Source organism: Mytilus edulis, chromosome 1 (assembly GCF_963676685.1).
Source record: "Mytilus edulis chromosome 1, xbMytEdul2.2, whole genome shotgun sequence".
Classification (NCBI taxonomy): Eukaryota; Metazoa; Mollusca; class Bivalvia; order Mytilida; family Mytilidae; genus Mytilus; species Mytilus edulis.
The window spans coordinates 52,876,184-52,895,125 of NC_092344.1; the positions used below are offsets into that span (position 1 = coordinate 52,876,184).

General features: G+C 31.8%; 1 long non-coding RNA gene across 3 annotated transcripts in view; it reads right to left on the minus strand.

Moving 5' to 3' along the window:
* LOC139484868 (uncharacterized) overlaps window positions 1-18,942 on the minus strand; it is a 109,870-nt gene that overhangs the window by 46,897 nt on the left and 44,031 nt on the right. Inside the window, exons 1-2 of one of the 3 annotated variants that reach the window (XR_011655178.1) lie at window positions 17,282-17,438; window positions 16,819-16,931 (exon numbers count right to left, since the gene is read on the minus strand). This is a non-coding gene — a long non-coding RNA (uncharacterized lncRNA). Of the gene's footprint in view, window positions 1-7,485; window positions 7,778-16,818; window positions 16,932-17,281; window positions 17,439-18,942 lie in introns of those variants that run through there. The other 2 variants (XR_011655181.1, XR_011655182.1) reach the window with 2 other exon arrangements.

Here is an 18,942-nt window from a genome sequence, read left to right on the forward strand (position 1 = left end):
TAGCGTTGTCTCATGTAACAAACTGGAAACATAAAACTCGAACAATTCGCGAAATGTTCACGCAATATATCGCGCGCAACTCTTCGAAATTTTGCTTGAACATTCTATGACGTGATATATTTCAGTATTGGTTTACATTGCTGTCTCCATTTAAAATTTTAATAATTTTTTTCAAAAGAATATAATGTACGGAAATGTCCCATCGGAAATTTAATTTGGAAACTTGAAACATTTCAGTTAAAAAACTATTTTTTTTGACAGATAATTCATTAAATTGTAAGCACGATCGTGTTGTACTAAGTGTAAGCTCCAAAAATACGAATTAAAAAATAAATAGACCTACATATTCAATTCAAAACAATAGATTTGTAGTGTCTTGCGGAAATGTCCGAGTTAAACTTTCATGTCTTCGGAAAACTCTTACGGCCAAAAAACAGAGATTTGATTTCGTGAAGATTATTTTTCGGCTTTGATAACTATACCAATAAAAAGTACTTTTAAAGTTGAAGTTAGTACACTAAATTGTATTAAGATTACAGGATTATCTTAAAAAAATACGGATTAATGAAAATGTCTTGCAAGTTTGTCCGTTATCCATATTTGACGTCGCCACAAGCGTAATATGCTAGGGACGGCATGAACTGCATTCGCGTGTTCCTTCCCCCACTAAATATAAATGTCCTGCTTTCAACAAAACGAAATGATGCACATATTACAAAAATACACATACATAAGACGACCAAAAAGTAAGAAAACTTCAGTATCATAACTATAAGCTATTTTACTAGTATATCATTGCTTGAATGAATTCAAACTCGGGTTGAATATATAATGCCACAATATTCCTCCAAAAGCACATAATTACTAGCAGTAACATTTAATATCCTATGTTAATTATAAAATCATATTCGATTGGAATCTCACGGCATTTATACTTGTGTGTTATAATTTGCATTTACCCAAAAAAGACAGCAGGAAGAATTTGATATATTTAGATAATCCGCGTTTCTAATTTAACGTACGAATTTACAAACTTTTTAAAATGATGTCCAAATTGGCTATCATCATCATAATACAGAGATCAAAGTTAATGGAAAAAAAATCATATACAGATACTGTCCTTTTTTCATGTATCAAACTGATAAAAAAAAAATACTACCGAGAAGAAAGGCCCATGCTTTGTATTGTACGAATGGGGTAAAAATAACGAATAATACATTTTTTTACAATAAAAAAAATGGTGTGGACTTTAACGGTGCTTTTTTGTTGACTTTAGCGGAACTTGTTATTGTGGACTTTAACGGTGTTTTCTTGTGGACTTTAGCGTAAAATTGTTGTGGACTTTAGCGGTATTGTGGACTTTAGAGGAATTGTGGACTTTAACGGTGCCACAAACCTGTTGTAAAAGATGTATTTAAATTGGGGGTAAAAACGTATCACAATCGCGTGTAGATGGTGTATCAAAATCAATTAAGATAAAACGGCTCTTTGGCAAAACTTTAAAAAAGTTTTGGTCCTCAATACTCTTCAACTTTGTACTTTATTTGGGCTTTTTAACATTTTTTTATTCGAGCGTCACTGATGAGTCTATCGTAGACGAAACGCGCGTCTGGCGTAATATAAAATTTCAATCAAGGTATCTATGATGAGTTTTATTTAGAAATATTGTTCAATCTGTTTTTGTAAGTCTCTGCCTGGCAGTTTTTCAGAAACCGACCGTTTCTTTCGGCTAGGCATGTCGTCTCGAAATTTAAACATTGCTGTAAATGGGGCGAAACTACGTCGTAAACAACAACAACAGAAGAAATATAAATAAAATATAATTGCGATCGAAAACTATTTTATTTTATCAAGTAACCAGATGAGATATTGTCTACATTTCTTTTAGGTCTAATGTTAAACCAACAACCAAATATACCGCCCGAGTTGCGCAGTATGCAAACACGTTTTAGATCGGGCTACAATGATGTAGTGTCAAATTTAGTAACATTTTGAAATTTCTTCCCTGATTATCATTTAATTGAACTGCGTTGTCAACGTAGTCTTGTGGACCATCAATTTCCAAATCCATCACTACCGAATGGACTGAAGCTCTTCAATTATATCTAATTGATATCCTAAAATATGAACAAAGAGTTGAAAAGGAAACACTTAATCAAATTATATCAAAGTATCAACATAAGGTTCGTATTTTAGGAGTAGATGCCATATAATCAACCCTTGAGATTACCATACCCCCTGATATCTGCCGATAGTCATGTTACCCGATAATGATAACACATACATATATATAAGCAGACCTTCGAAATAATGTATTGTTGTATAATAGCACTTGGCAGTATGTGGTTCATACGTGTTTCTCGTTTCTCGTTTTTATATAGATTAGACAGTTGGTTTTCCCGTTTAAATGGTTTTACATTAGTAATTTTTGGGGCCCTTTATAGCTTGCTGTTTGGTGTGAGCCAAGGCTCAGTATTGAAGGCCGTACCTTGACCTATAATGGTTTACTTTTCTAATTTGTTATTTGGATGTAGAGTTGTCTCATTGGCACTCATACTAGATCTTCCTATATCTATATATGTCTCTGGTAATACACAATGATACATTTTATTACTTGTTAAAATGAATGGAGAAAAGTTTTAGAAATAAAGAACTTTGTCAGGTAAAGTTGCTAAGACCTGCTTTACAATTGTATGTAGAAGAAAACTTTTCTTATTCAATCATTAAGGGGACGAATTCTCCTATTACGGTAGCAAAATCTATAATTAAAAAAAAAAACAAAAAAAAACCACCCAAAAAATCAAAATAATCTTAATTTTTTTTTTAGACTTTTTTTTATTTTCCTCCATCTGCACAGACATCTTTTCCGTAATCGTTTAGCCTAAAGGCTCGGGAATTGATTAAAATTTTATAGGGACATATCTTATAACAGTAAGCAAATCAATAAAACTACTATAAAAATTAAAAAGATTAAACAGAAATATACTAATAAAATCATAACAGACAATTCATACGTATGATTACCGAAAAGAATATGGGCGACAACACAATAACAATAAAATGTGTATCTCTTGTGACATATGTCTTTTTTTATAATTTGTGGTTGACTTTGCTTTTATGTTGTTTTATTTTTCGTTAGACTTTTAACAAAAAACTTGAAGATTCGAAGTTGGTGTTAATACGACGTTTGGCTTTCCAGTTTGCTTTTATTGCATTTGTTCGAAGTTTTGGAATTGATAACTATAAAATGTATACATCAAAATGTGCGTAATTAAAAGAAGTTAAAATAAATTTTCATTTTGTTACTTGAATGGTTTCCTTATTACTGATTCTGCGCGTGTGGACAAGTTACAAATCATCAAATCAATCAAATATTTTATTATAGTCTCACCTCTCTACATGTACAATACAAACATGAATACAATATATACAACATGTTTTAATTAAAAGTACAAAACAATCTTAAAAACATTCGAGAGCCACTCTCAAAAGAGTTATGAGAGACTTTTACATAAAAAGGACAGCTTGATAAAAATAGAAAACATTTTTTATCTATATAAAACATTGTTCCTTTGAATTAAAATATCATGGAAGATTTTGGCAGAATAAAAGCACAAATTTTCATTTGTAAATAAAAATATAAATTTTTCATCATCATTACACTAAAATATGACCAGCGTTTCTTTGAGACAATTCGTGTCATTATAAACTTAAGAAAAAGTGGGAAATATCTTTTTGCGCTTAAAATGAACTCTTTTGCGCCAATGCTACTTCTGCGCCACTTAATTAAAGAAAACTATAGGTATCATTTGCGTCATCAAAAATATCAACTCATTGCACCAACTTTAAAAATTTATTTATGGTTACTGATATATTTCAACTAAATGATTTACCCCTCCCCCTTTTTCCCCTCCCTATCCGGGCTAGGGACCTGCAGATTACCTACTGGTGGAGTTTATGTCATTTTAATACAAAAGATATGCTGAATTAATATGTTCACTTATATATTTACAGTTTAAACTATACTATGTTTCTGTTCAACATAGAACAAAAGCCTGGTATTGACACATACTCCATTCTGCCCACTTGTTCTCTCAATAGTTTTTAAAACTTTTCTTTTTTCAAAGTTTTCTTTTTCCGAGTCGTGTCGACTTCTAGCAGCTTCTGTTTTTTTTTCTATCAGACTACAATTTTTTGAACGACATTTCATACAACTTAACACGTGAAAAAATTTATATTACTGAACAATTTATTTATGGAGATTTTTCGTATTTTTGATGAGTTTAATCTCAAGTCGAAAAGTTAATTATACTAAATGTTACATCTTGGATTTAGTCCCAGGTTACATGTATGATATCAAACTCCATATAGCGTTATGTTCAGGTCATACTTCCTTTTCTCTGTAAAGAAGAAAGAACATTACATCCCAGCACCTTTGTTCTACCAGGGGTGATCTGAGCCGTATCACCCCTATCAGATCACCCCAGCTGGAGTGTCCTTGTTCTGTATGCTTTCCTTTGTTCTGTAACATTTTGGCGGGAATGTTAAATCCACAATAAAACTTAGAAATATTTATATGGAAAATACTAACTTTCAAAATTTGTGTTGGTGTTGAAAAAATCCAGTGTCTATGCTGGGATTCGAACTCAAGACCTTTTGCATATAACGCCTCAAATCAAACTCCTACACCAGGACGACTGGATACAAACTCTCAGTAATTTAACATATTTAAAGGAAACAAGATAACTCGCCCCAGTGGCAAATCGCCCCCCCCCCCCACTTTTCCACAACTCGCCCCACTTTTGAAATATGCACCACACTCTAGAACTATCTAAGTGAAGACTTCTCTGTTAAGTGGGGTAAGTCGTCACGACTTAATTCATCGCGGATTTTCTATTTTTCAAAAGTGGGACGAGTTGGCAGATCTTTATTCAATGGGATTTTAAACCTTTGCATAAGTCTGGCGATTTGGTAAACAAGAGTCGGGCGAATTTTTAGAAAGTGGCGATTTAGTGTTGGGCCGATTTTCCAGTGAGGTGAGTTGACATCGTTTCTTATTAAAACATCGTGTTCGGGGGTCATAAAGGGTATATATTTTATAGTAATATATAAAGTATATTATAATGGTTGTGTGGCGTTCTTAACTAGATTTTATGAATTGTGAAAGGTTTTTCATATAATCTAGAACAGCTGAGATGTAAAATAGTTATCCCATTTGGACTTGGTGTGTATGTATACTCTGGCCTCCGGTCACCGTGGTGATCTTACACTGAAGTTCTTAGATAAACATTTTCATCCTTTTTTCGGCATGTAGGTCAGGTGCCAAACAGCATTAATTAAAATAATAGAAGACTGGACAAAAGTTCTGGACTTGAACAAACGTATTGGTTAAATTTTGATGGATCTACTTAAAGCATTTGATTGTTTACCGCATGATTTACTTTAACTTAAATTGGAAGCATGCGGTCTGTCTAAAAAAATTCTAAAAAAAAGTTATTTAGAAAACAGAAAACAACGCATTAAAATATGAAGTTCTTGCAGTGAATGGGATCATAAAAAATTATGTTTAAAGGTGTACTACAAGACACGGGTGTCATTCGGTTTATCTAAAGAAATGATCGTGAAAGAATATCTAACGGCGGTCAAGTATTGAGAGACGATCGTGAAAGTTTTGATAACGGATCGTGAAAGACATTTAATGTACATTCTAGTTCAGAATCTTTGAAAAAATCGCTTAATTTTCAAAACGCGGAACAAATCCGAACAAAAAAATATGTCTGTCAAAATGGTTTAACTTCCTCAACATAACTGTGAAAGAAGATAAAGAAAATATGAAGTACTTTTTGAAAAAACACAAAAGGCGCTAGTCGTGTCTATGAAATTAATTACAAATAACACGCTTTTTGTACCTATAATTGTCATATTTCAGAATATCATGATATATTTGAAATTTAATCTTTGGTGTATCTGATAGTACAGTAAAATTAAAGTATGGTCTTCCATTACAAGCGTTAATTTGTTTGTGAAGACCTTGAATTTGTTGAATTTCCATCAAACGTGATCGTGAAAGAGGCAACGTATTATTTTGATCGTGAAAGAAAATGCGTGACCAGACTTAATACTAGGAATCAGAAATCAGTATTTCTTTGACCATTTGATAAATCTGCAAGTGGTTGAAGCCTGTAACTATTTTGATAAGGATGAACATTAAAGCTATTATCTTTTTTTTTCTATTCATCACTTTACCTCGAAAGTTAAAAAAACAACAACTAATAACGTGTCTAAATAAGTGAGAAAGATTCAGCTCTGTGAATCGGTCTAGTGCACATCAGGCAGACCGACTCTAGTTAGCCAATAATATGGATATGCAACGTTTAAACCAAAATGTTATCCATCAAACAAAAAATCATAGCAAAAACAGCACATTTCATGTGTAATTTGGGATTGAACGATGACCAACATTTTGTGCAACAGAACTTTTTAAGTTCTTTATAAACAACGCATTATAAGGATTGATTTAACTATAGAGTACATACTATAGAATACCAAAGCGCAAATGCTGTAATGTCTTGATTGCTTTACTTATGATAGTATATTTGTTGAACGTCTATAATATAAGGGTTTTACTAGTAGTATCAAATACACTTAAAATTGTCAATGTTTCATAAAAAAAGGTCAAGGTCAGATGAACCATGCCATACAGATCTCTACAAATATCCCGTACACCAAATAAATGTGTTCCGATCCTTACAGTGCCTTAGAAACTGATACATGTAAAAGTTATGCTTGGCCAATTAATTCGGAACATAAGGTCAAAAGTATATGAACTCTGACCGACAGCCAGACATAGACATCTTACTATCATTCAATAAATCAAACACAATTGAAGTCATCATGGTCATATATAAAACATGCAGACATACATGTACACCATACACGAAACACCTGGTCGCTATAGCATTCAGGTATATATTCAAAAGGCCATGCAACCAACTTAAAACAAACAATACCGAATGATGCATGATAATGAGTTCAATGTTAGTTGAAACCTTGCACAAGTCGAAAATGTACACCTTACAATTATAACAACAGACAGTTATCCTAAAGCTTACCGAATCCTCGATACGGACTTAACCACTAAAATGAATCTTCATCCATGAAATGAGGCAAATTCAGGGTCAAGTGAATCCTGTCTGACGGACATGTAGTTTATAGGATCCAATATACAAAATGTGGGTATCCTATAACTCAAATACAATGCCCTTATTCTGATACAAGTAGTCTATCTAGTCAAATTTGTGAAAAAAAATCGTGTTTGTTTACATTTTTTATGTCATTGAAATGTCGAGAAGCGTTTTGTAATAACTATGTACTTTTGAAACTGGATATTCTGACATACTGATCATAAGGTTGAACCATTTTGACAGACAGTTATATTTTGTCGTAAATGTGTCTGTAATTAATTAAATTATAATATTTACTGACCTTTCATATGTTGTGTTGTGAGAAGGCTGTACGGAAATTTGCTCTCGTTAAAAATCCAAGTCTTACATGTATGAAGGAGAGTATCATATGAAAAAACTATGTAAATTTAACCAGCATTTCATTCTGAGTTAAAAGGTAAGACTGGTCCAGTCAAACACCGCACCAAAGCCATAATTTTTATAATATTCATTCAGCCTAGACTGTTGGAAAAAACAACGCAACGAATAACGTCGTCATAAAGGGGAACTCGATTGTTCCACTTAGTAACGCTATTGTTCAACAAAATGGTAGCCTAACTACGGCCAACTTTTTTTTTTCTTATTTCCTATATTGGAAACAAAATAATGAATTCCGATAGCTCAAATGAAGAAGCTACAATTGCAGAACCTACCGTTCTTGTAGAAATATTAAAGACACTTACAAAAATGGAGGAAAGAATGGGTAAAATTGAGAGGAAATTTGACCAAATAGAACGAATTACCTTCAAGCTAGAAGAAATAGAGAACGCGGTCAAAACTATAAATGAAAGAAACGAACAGACTGAGAACAGTTTTGTAGGTTTAAGCACAGTGGTGGATGACGTTATCAACCAATGTACCGGGAAAAAAACAGGAAATTCAAGAGCTGAAATTGGAAATGGAAAAAATAGGATCGGAAGTGAAAAAATCAAACACCGCAAAAGTCACTGATCAATCTAACGTTATTCAAAAAATGGAAGAAAGTTTGATAGATTTAAAGTGTCGCTCTATGAAAAATAATCTGATATTTTCTGGTCTACAATACCAGAAGGATGAGCATGTTGAAGAAAAACTTAGAAATTTCTTACAAAACGAACTTAAAATAAACCATCGAATAGAGTTCGGAAATGCCCATCGGTTTGGAAAACAGGGCTTTAATGGAACGAGGCCAATAGTTGCAAGGTTTTTGTTCAGAAAAGATTTAGAGATGGTGCTTTCTAGTGCTTACCACCTTAGAGGAAAACCTTTTGGGATTAAAGAGCAGTTTCCGTTTGAAATTGAACAAGCGCGGAAAAAGCTTTAGGTAGCACTCCACAGTTAGAAAATAAAATTAAAAATGAGCCACAAAATGTTTTATCATCTCCTATTCCTGGATTTCTAATACATTAACCTAACTGTTTGTGTTGTACATGTGCATATGTATGTAATCAGTATATTCCATAGATTTGATTTTCAAAAGTTAAAAGAGTGAAAATTAATTCCTTTTATGTGTATCCATGGCAACATTCTACATTTATTTACCATAAAATATTGCAAAAAGGGGGGTGGACATGTCACATATCCCCCCAAAATTTGGATCAAACTAGAATTTCAATGCCTTTGAGTGATACCTTTTTAGAAACTGTTTTCATAAATCTTCCTAATGATCAAATAAAAAATGGGTGTCTTTCGCCTCATTTTTTCGTAAAATCCAATCACAAAGTTCGTGCGATAAAAAGTTTAAAAAAAACATTACAATAATTGCCGGACCAATGTATGGTAGGGACATGCAAATACGGACTGTCATACAGAAAACAGCCTATATTACATACATTGCATAATCTTGATGTTCATATAAACCCAATACAAAGGCTATTTTAATACTCAGCTATCCAAAAATGAATTTTATTGCACACTAGCTCTCATATTTGAAAAATCCACAGGGGCCAAAATGCGAAACTACACACCTAACTGTGGAGTGCTACCTTATCCTATCTTAAAGAAAGCCAAACAGGACGGCAAAATGGCAAGCCTGGTACGGGATAAACTATTTATAAACGGGAAATTATACATGGAAGAGAAAATAAAGACACATTCTCAAACACCGGCAAAAATGACACAACAGAAAATTGAGGCAACCAACCAGAGCCCGCCAATCCCACCGAGATCAAAACGAGCTAGGACTGAGTCAGATAACAGCCCTATAAGAAGAAATCTCAGAAACAGTGATTCCATACCTTCTCCATCAACACATGAGAACAACACACAACCAAACCAATATTAGAGTGGCCACGGAGAACAACCAGCTAGACAACATACAAAAACGAATATTGAAAATGATTTTAAAAGCAGTAATATATTCTCACTCCCGAATTCAGACATTTATAATGCTTCGACTTCAACCAGTAGCGATACATGTAACAGTCCTAGAAAAAATATTTCAGCTGGTAGTGATCTAAACATTTTATGCCTGAACTGCTGTTGAATAAAGTCTCGCGTGAATTATCCAGAATTTAAAGACATTATAGATAATCATGAAATAGTATGTCTTGTAGAAACTAAAACCGATGACATTGATGTGATAAATCTTCCCGGTTATGAATTCAAAATGAAAAACAGGAAAAAAGTTACGAAAACGAGATCGGGTGGTATTACAGTTGGCTACAAAGAACATTTGAAGACAATGATAGAAATAATAGACACAGAATGTAAATATGTAATGTGGTTTCAAGTTAACGGTAAAGCATTTAATTTAGATAAACCCGTTGTTTTTGGAGTCGTTTACATACCTCCGGAATATACTAGGTATTCCTCAGATGAAGCTGTTATTGAGATTGAACAAGAATTTCTACGCTTTTCGAACATTTCAAATTACATATGCCTCTTAGGGGATTTTAATGCCAGGACAGGTTGTGATGATGATTTTGTAATTATAAATGAAGATGAACATGGTGATAATAACTTGTCTGACTTTATCGAAAACCCTATTAATGCTCTAGAAGCTCTGTCTATTCCCACGAAGAGGGAAAGTATGGATAAAGGAAAAAATAGATATGGCAATATGCTGTTAAATTTTTGCAAAGGCAACGGGGTTTTTATACTAAATGGAAGATTGGGAAGGGATCAAAATATCGGGCGATTTACTTGTCGTAATGCCAGTGTAGTTGATTATTGTATAAGCACTCCTGAACTTTTGAAAACGTTTAAGGACTTTGAAGTTTTAGATTCAAGTAAGTTATTGTCAGATGTTCATAACCCACTCTCTATTACTTTTTTCTGTGATAAAAACTTGGCAATTGCCCATGCGGAAAATGTCGATTATTTTAGTAAAAAGAATACGTTTACGAAGATAAAAAGATGGAATTCTGAAAAGATAAAAGATTTTCAAAATAATATTGATGTAGAAAAAATAGCAGAACTTGAATACAAACTTACAAATACTGATTTAACTGTAGTGAATAAGAACATCATTAATTCACTTATAGATGATCTGTGTAATATTTTTGTCAAGTCTGGGAAGACAACTTTTGGTACTTAAACTGTAAAACAGACTAAGAAAAGGGGAGATTTTGGAAATAAGAATAAACCCTGGTTTGATGAGGAATGTAAATTTGCACGTCAAAATTACAGGAAATTAAAAAGACGTTTCAAGTCCAAAAATCATTCTAAAAACCATTCAGACATGTTAAATGCCGAAAAAGCGTATAAAAACATTCTCGATAGCAAATTTAGAAACTTTAGAAAAGATCTTTCAGATAAAATTCAAAATTTGCGTGGCAAAAATCCGAAAGAATATTGGAAAATTTTAAATCAGAATAAAAGAAAGAAACAACCCGATATTGACATTGGAAAATTACACGATTTTTTCAAAAATTTAAACGCTGCACCGGAAGATGAAAAAAATGTGCAACTTCCAGAGATCAATCCCATGCAATGTGAACAGATGAATGAACATATAAATTCGCCTTTTTCAAAAGATGAAATTCTCCAGTCTATTAAAAAACTGAAGAATGACAAAGCTTGTGGTGAAGACGAAATTATAAACGAATACATAAAATCCACATCAAACCAGTTTTTATGCATTTATGAGAAACTTTTTAATATTATATTTGATAAAGGTCTTATTCCACATAGGTGGCTTATAGGTACAATTAAACCAATTTATAAAAACAAAGGAAACTCCAAAGATCCAAAGAATTATAGACCAATTACTATCGTTAGCTGTCTGGGAAAACTATTTACAGCAGTTTTGAATAAAAGACTTAATGATTTTTCAGAAGAGTTTACCTTAATACAAGAAAATCAAAGTGGTTTTCGGCAAAAATATTCTACTACAGAAAATATTTTTACCTTGTATTCTTTTTTTGAATTATTGAAATGTAGGAAAAAGAAATTATATTGTGCCTTTATAGATTTTGAGAAGGCTTTTGACACTGTATGGCGAGATGGTTTGTTTTATAAAATGTTGTTAAATAATATAAATGGTAAGATGTATAAGGTTATATCTAATATGTACTGTGATACTAAATCTCGTATATCATACAATAATTGTAATTCAGAATACTTTGCTTGTGACAACGGCGTACGACAAGGAGAAAACTTATCAACTTTCCTATTTTCTTTATTTTTAAACGATTTAGAAGATTTCTTGGTTAGTAAAAATATTACAGGACTTAAAACCTTATCAGAAGACCTTGAAAGAGAATTAAAAATACATCTAAAACTTTTTATCATATTATACGCAGATGACACGGTGCTGTTGGCCGAAACAGCACAGGATCTGCAGACGCAACTCAATGCCTTTCATGACTATTGTAAGGTTTGGAAACTGAAAGTAAATGTTGACAAAACTAAAACCCTAGTATTTGGTTTGGGACGTTTGCCAAAAAATCTCCAATTTACTTATAATGGCATAAGCATTGAGTTAGTAAAGCAGTTTAACTATTTGGGTATTGTTTTTACTAAAACAGGAAACTTTAATATGACTAAAAAATATTTATCCGATAAGGCCTTAAAAGCCATGTACGAAGTCCTGAAAATAGGAAGGATGTATCAGCTTTCTGTTAAATGTCAGCTTGACCTTTTTGACAAAATGATCAAGCCCATTCTATTGTATGGGTGCGAAATATGGGGCTTTGGTAATAATGATATCCTGGAAAAGATTCATTTAAAATTTTGTAAAATTCTTTTAAACTTGAAATCCTCAACGCCAAATTATATGGTTTACGGGGAACTAGGTCGTCATCCGATCGAAATAGATATTAAAGTTCGAACAGTACTATTCTGGGCAAATTTGATATCCGGTAAACAAGCAAAGTTTTCCTTCATATTATATCAACTTTCTCGTCATATGAACGAGCACCATAATGTCCAGATAAAATGGATCCTGTTTATACAAAAAATATTTCAAGATTGTGGTTTCTCATACATATGGGAGTCACAAAATTTTGTTAATAAAGAATGGTTAAAAACTGTTATAAAGCAGACATTGCTAGATCAATATATTCAGAACTGGAATTCCCTCATTCAAAATTCACCAAAAGGTATTAACTACAAAATTTTTAAGAAAAACTTGGAATTCGAAGAATATTTTAATATTTTGGACTTCAAAGACGCTATTGTTTTTTGTCGATTTAGAACGACTAATACTAAGCTGCCGATTGAAACAGGAAGATGGCAAAACGTGATCAGAGAAAACCGCGTTTGCAGTCTATGTAACAATCGACAAATAGGTGACGAATATCATTTTATATTTGAATGCAATTTTTTCCATCAAAAACGCAAAGAGTTTTTAACTGAATATTTTACAAAACGGCAAAATACAGTTAAATTCTCTGAACTTATGTCAAGTACAAGAAAACCAGTTCTGAAGAATCTTTGTTCTTTTATAAAAAATATAAATACTAGTGTTTGTACTCCTGGCTTGTAACTTTTGTAACCTCTCTCGCTTGTTTTGTACATATTGTAAATATTTATTGTTGTATCTGTTATCTCTGTACCAATGTAATGCATTGGCTTTATGAGAATAAAGATATATATGTCTTCTCGATTAAATGTCTTTCACGATCCGTTACCAGAACTTTCACGATCGTCTCTCAATACTTGACCGCCGTTAGATATTCTTTCACGATCATTTCTCTCGATAAACCGAATGACACCCGAAGAGTCAATTCTTGGTCCAGTTTTTTTCAATGTCTTCATAAACGACAAATTTCATTTTGTTAAAAAAAAAGCACCATTTATAATTATCCTGATGATAACACTAGCTATATAATGATCATGATTTAGATACAGTTGTTAAAAGTTTAGAACTGATAGTTAAAAATCTGTTAATAAACTGGTTTTCTATAAATTTAATGAAGGGTAATCCTGACAAATTCCAGACTAAAGCCATTGGAAAAAAAACCCAAATAAATCAAATTTGATATTTGATTTTAATGGAAACGAAATTTCTTGTGAAGAAGATGTAAAACTTCTTGGAATAACTATAGTTTCGGATTAAACTTGAACAAACATATCTGACATATGTAAAAAGACATCAAGACAATTTATTATTCTAAAACGTATGGGTAAATATTTAAACAGGCTAGATAGTTTAACAACAGCATACTACTCATTCTTTCTTTCGGATTTTAACTATTGTCCAGTAATTTGGCACTTCTGTAGTGAAAGAAATTCTTTTAAAATGGAAAAATCCAAGAAAGAGCCCTAAGATTCATTTATGAAGATTATTATAGTCCATACGAGAAACTGCTAGAAAAATCTAAACTATCATCTTTAAAAATAAGAAAAATAAAAACGGAAATGCAATGGAAACATTTAAAATAATTCACAAACAAAGTCCGAGCTATACCTGTCGAATGGAAACATCTTTTGACCAATTCAAAAAAATTGTACCAAGTGACAGCTCATGCCAGTGCAGTGCATGTATATGATGTTTATGCCTGTGTTTATTTTATTTTTTATTTTTGTTTGAAAATTTGATATGTGCAATCTTATAATTTATTTTTTAACTTGTGCTATGTTTTAAGTGAACTATAATTCTTTAAATTTATATATGCCGTTGATGGTATCTTACTATGCACTTATGTTTAAAATTGTGTTGTTTTCATGACGTTTGTATGTGTGTTTTATATTTTGCTATTAAGTCGATTCGAAAAGCTCACTAGAGCTTGTGTTTATGTAGTTTATTGAATATCGACTCTAAATAAAATTATCAACGTCCTCATAGGTAAAATAGCGGTAAACAGATTATCATTGGTCATCTCAACTCGATTATTTTTCTCACTTTCGCCGTACCGACTCAAGCGAGAAAATCCTTCCTTGTAAAAATTATATAAAATTAATCCCAGTTTGCCTTAGTACAAATTTTCAGGTACATGAGAATTAACTAAGGCGAAATGGGAGCTTATGTAAACATTATAATTAAGTTATGTTTTGTTTGTATTGCAATTAGTTATTATTTATTATTTTGATGTCAAATTTAACAATGAAATATTATATGTTTAGTGTCCCCCTTTTTAAACAATTCTTTTTTTATAGCTGCTCTTTTTTTTCTGATTTTTTTTTACTCATGTGTTATATTTTGTAAATAAAGTCTTATTAGATATGACACATTGTATATGGATATTTCATATTTCAATGAATAAAAAAAAGACAAATATCATACTATCATAACAAATACATTTGTATTTCATATCTAAATCAGCACTGAATTCAAAACCCAATTTTAAATTTGCATACTTATATAGAAAATGTACATGTTATATTTTAAATAATAGCATGAGAAAAAAAACACTTAGTCTAATACATATAGCATAAGAATTATTTCCATAAAGTTCATATTGTTCATTTAGTTTCCATGTTTGAGGATGTAAGATGCTGCATCACCATACTGAGGTTTATATGTTGGTTGGCGATGTTTTCCAGGAGATTGAATTCACATTTCGCCTTAGTTTAATTCCCATCTGGCCTTAGTATATATATTTTTTTACCTGGAATTCACAGCTGAAGGCGAAACGAGAACACACCGACAAGATTAGAAAAGACAAGACAATATTTTATTTTGAGTCTCACCTCTTATAAAACATTCACATTAATTACAATTTCCAATATAAAACAAGAGCCACTCTAAAAAGAGTTATGGGATGACCAACGATAATCTATAGTTATCAGTCAGAAGATCAAAGGAAAATTTCGTCAATTAGCGATAATAAATAATTATCAACTAAAAGATATTCAAAAGGATGATTCAGTTAAAGTGATTAGTATTGCACATGTATTTTATAGCTTTGTTTAACTTACAACTAAAAATAAAATAAATTTTAGGTTTTACTGTCGATATGAATCGCACAACACTTAACACCATTTGGTAATATCTAACATCTTGTGTTACAAACACATGTTATCTGGCAATGTACGTAGCAAATGGACCCTTTGTTGTGATGCAGATGAAACATTTTCTTGATCTTTACCTACAGTCACGATTGGTAGTTGAATTGATTTGTTCTGTGGTGTTGGTGGATTGATAAATTTCTATCTGTATTTGTTACATAATGTAAACATTTTTCAAAAGTGATTCGTTCACGCATGGAAGTAATATTTAAATTATTTCCATGGTTCACGGTTTAGAAAAATTGTTTTTGTTGTTTTGAAATTTTTCTGCTATGGCTTTTTTTGGTTATGCGTGTATAATGTACAAGCATCTACTTAAGTTTGTCGGCAATTATTTCTTGCATATATATAACGAATGTTAACACAGGAATAGGAAGTAAGTCAAGAGTATGGATAGTAACAGGGACGCAACCAATAAGCAACTATTTTTTTGTCAAATCGAATTAAAAAAAACCATCCGAAGAATATGATAGAAACCTAACAATTTAATATTTCAATACAAAATCGCAAAAACTCTGCCTGAGATTTGTCAAAACCAAAATGGTAAGGCCAATTTTCCCTGATCTTTTTTTCACAGAAGGGCCAATTTCAAAAAGTGCTGTAAGAATAAAATTTACGATAAAAACAAGTAATAAAAATGTTTTTTGATCAATATCTTTATTTTCATATATTATGATATGTCTGAAAAATACTCAATTTACCCCCCCCCCCCCCCCCCCCCCCAAAAAAAAGAAGGAAGAAAGTCCAATGCGATGCATTTGGTAGCAATAAATAGTTATGAAAAAATGTAACGGGGTATTTTCTGGGCAAATACAACATTAACGATGTTCTAGGGTTCTTTTCTTTATTACACAATATTTAGACCCTACAACATATAATAACAAATAATAAATATTCACATGACAAGACAGTACATGTAACATATGGGCAAAGGGGAATAACTACAATTCATACTTATTCCTTAAATATCTATATACTACAATAAGTACTTTAAACACACAAATCTAACTCTTTAGTTAACTTTCCAATACAATATAATTCATATGTATCTCATAATAATACATCTCAAATCTCTTAATGAGTTGTCCATTTTAAAATAGATTTGTATACAAAGTATACAAATTCTGACCAACATAAATATATCACATAAACAGACAATTACTTAAATAAAACATAGACAACACAGACATTACAAATAGACAACATAGAACACAATGCTTACCATGTATATGGTACATAGGTCTGTGTAATATCTGGAAGCATCACAGTGCTGTACGTGTATATAAAATCTGAGCACTACTCGTATGACAATTTGTCGAGGTATTAATCCATATCCTGAATAAATAAAAATATAACATTCATAAGTCCAGTGACAGGACTATTTCACCAATTAAATAAAATACACAACTACATCTAAAATATGTAGTTTCAGAATTCTGTATTATTCAAATACCAAAGTTATGATCTGTCTTTTACTTTTATTGTAACTTTATAATATTTAAAGTACTAGAATGTTTTATATTAAAATGTTTAATATGACTCTGTGTTTTTATAAAATGATTTAATCTTTTACTCTTTCATACTCCAAATATTCCTCCATTCAATACATACAATCAATCCTTTCACAAAGTATTAAAATGACATACTATTAGTTTGTTAATTAGAAATAAGGTTAATCAACTGACCTGAATATAAGAATATTGAAAATCCAAGAAGTATAATATAAATATTATGAATGTCAGAGTTGAATATATCAAGCAGGTAATTTTTACTGCATTCCAATATGTCTACAGTCTAAATCTACCAGAAACAATGAAAACCTATAGTAAGGCCTATGGCCTAAAGATTGACCAATCAAAAGGTTAGAATTTTCCCTCCAAAATGATATGACAGAAAAGAGGTTCACCAAAGGGAAAATAGAATGATACTAGAACAATAGTGCTAGAAATAGAAACAAGGAGTAACTAAACTATCAAACACTGCAATAAAATTAATAATCAACAATATCATATTTTAATATATCAATCAAATATGACTCTGCCACAAAAATATTAAAATTTGCCCTTATAAATTTTACCATCCCCTTTTCATTGCTTTCTTTCAATATCAAGCTTACTGTTTGTGTCATATATGGGCGTATGTATGTAATCAGAATCTTCCATAGATTTTATATCCAGTATATAAAATGGTAAAATATCATTTTTTTGGGTGTATCCATGGCAACAATCTGCATTTATTTGTTATAAAATATTGCAAACAGGGGGGAAAAGATGTCACATATTTCCCCAAAATTTGGCTAAAAGTAGAATTTCAATCGCTTGAAGTAATACCTTTTCTGAAACTGTGTACATATATCATTCAGCAAATCCAATGAAAATCATATGTCTTTCATCTCATTTTTTGGTAAATTTTGCGTCAAAAAAGTGATTGTAAACATTACATTAATTTCTGGACCAATGGCCGGTCTAGCTATGAAAATACGGATTGTCAAACAGAAAACAGCCCAAAAACATGTAAAAATAATCTTGATGCTCTTACAAAACCATCTTTGAAGGCTAAATTAGCACTCAGCTGTCTAAAAATGAATTTTATTACACAATAACTTTCCTATTTGAAATATCCACAGGGGCCAAAATGCGAAACTAAACTCCTAACTGTGTATTGCTACCTTTACCGTGTTTTCAGGTGGGAGTTCCGAATGGAAATGGCAGGGTGTGAGTTATTATGCGGGTACATATATGAAGACCGATTTGTGATTTTGAATGAACAATGATATCTATTTACTATTCTGACTTTTAATTTGGATAGAAAGAAAGAGAAACGGAAAAGGTCGTCAAATTCTACGGTTAGTTATAACCCAATCCCGCACATAATCAAAAACAAGTTGGCGACGGCATCAAATATGAATCCAGCAACTCCAATAGGCAATGCCATTGGCCGAGCAAACGATGTTATTCACGGCAAATACTCTCATTATTTTAATTCTGGAGTCAATGTTCCACCAAATACACCGTTTAATACCATAAAACCTAACCCACATTCAAAATACAGTTTACTGACCAGGGGTCATCTCCGAACATTTGACCGTCATGCTATGAAACACAAACCTTACATGGTGTGATTAAAGACATCTACATAAAACTACAACCACTTGATCTTCTGCCAACAATCGACTGGAAAACCTAGCACTTAGATTTAACAATCTAGATAGCGAAATAAAATCAATGAAGGGGCAAATAAACCAACATGATAACAGACTTGAAACAACAGAAAATGACAGTAATTATTTACTTAAAGAGTGTAAATGTCTCAACCAACAAAACACTCAATTGTACAACGAGACAAA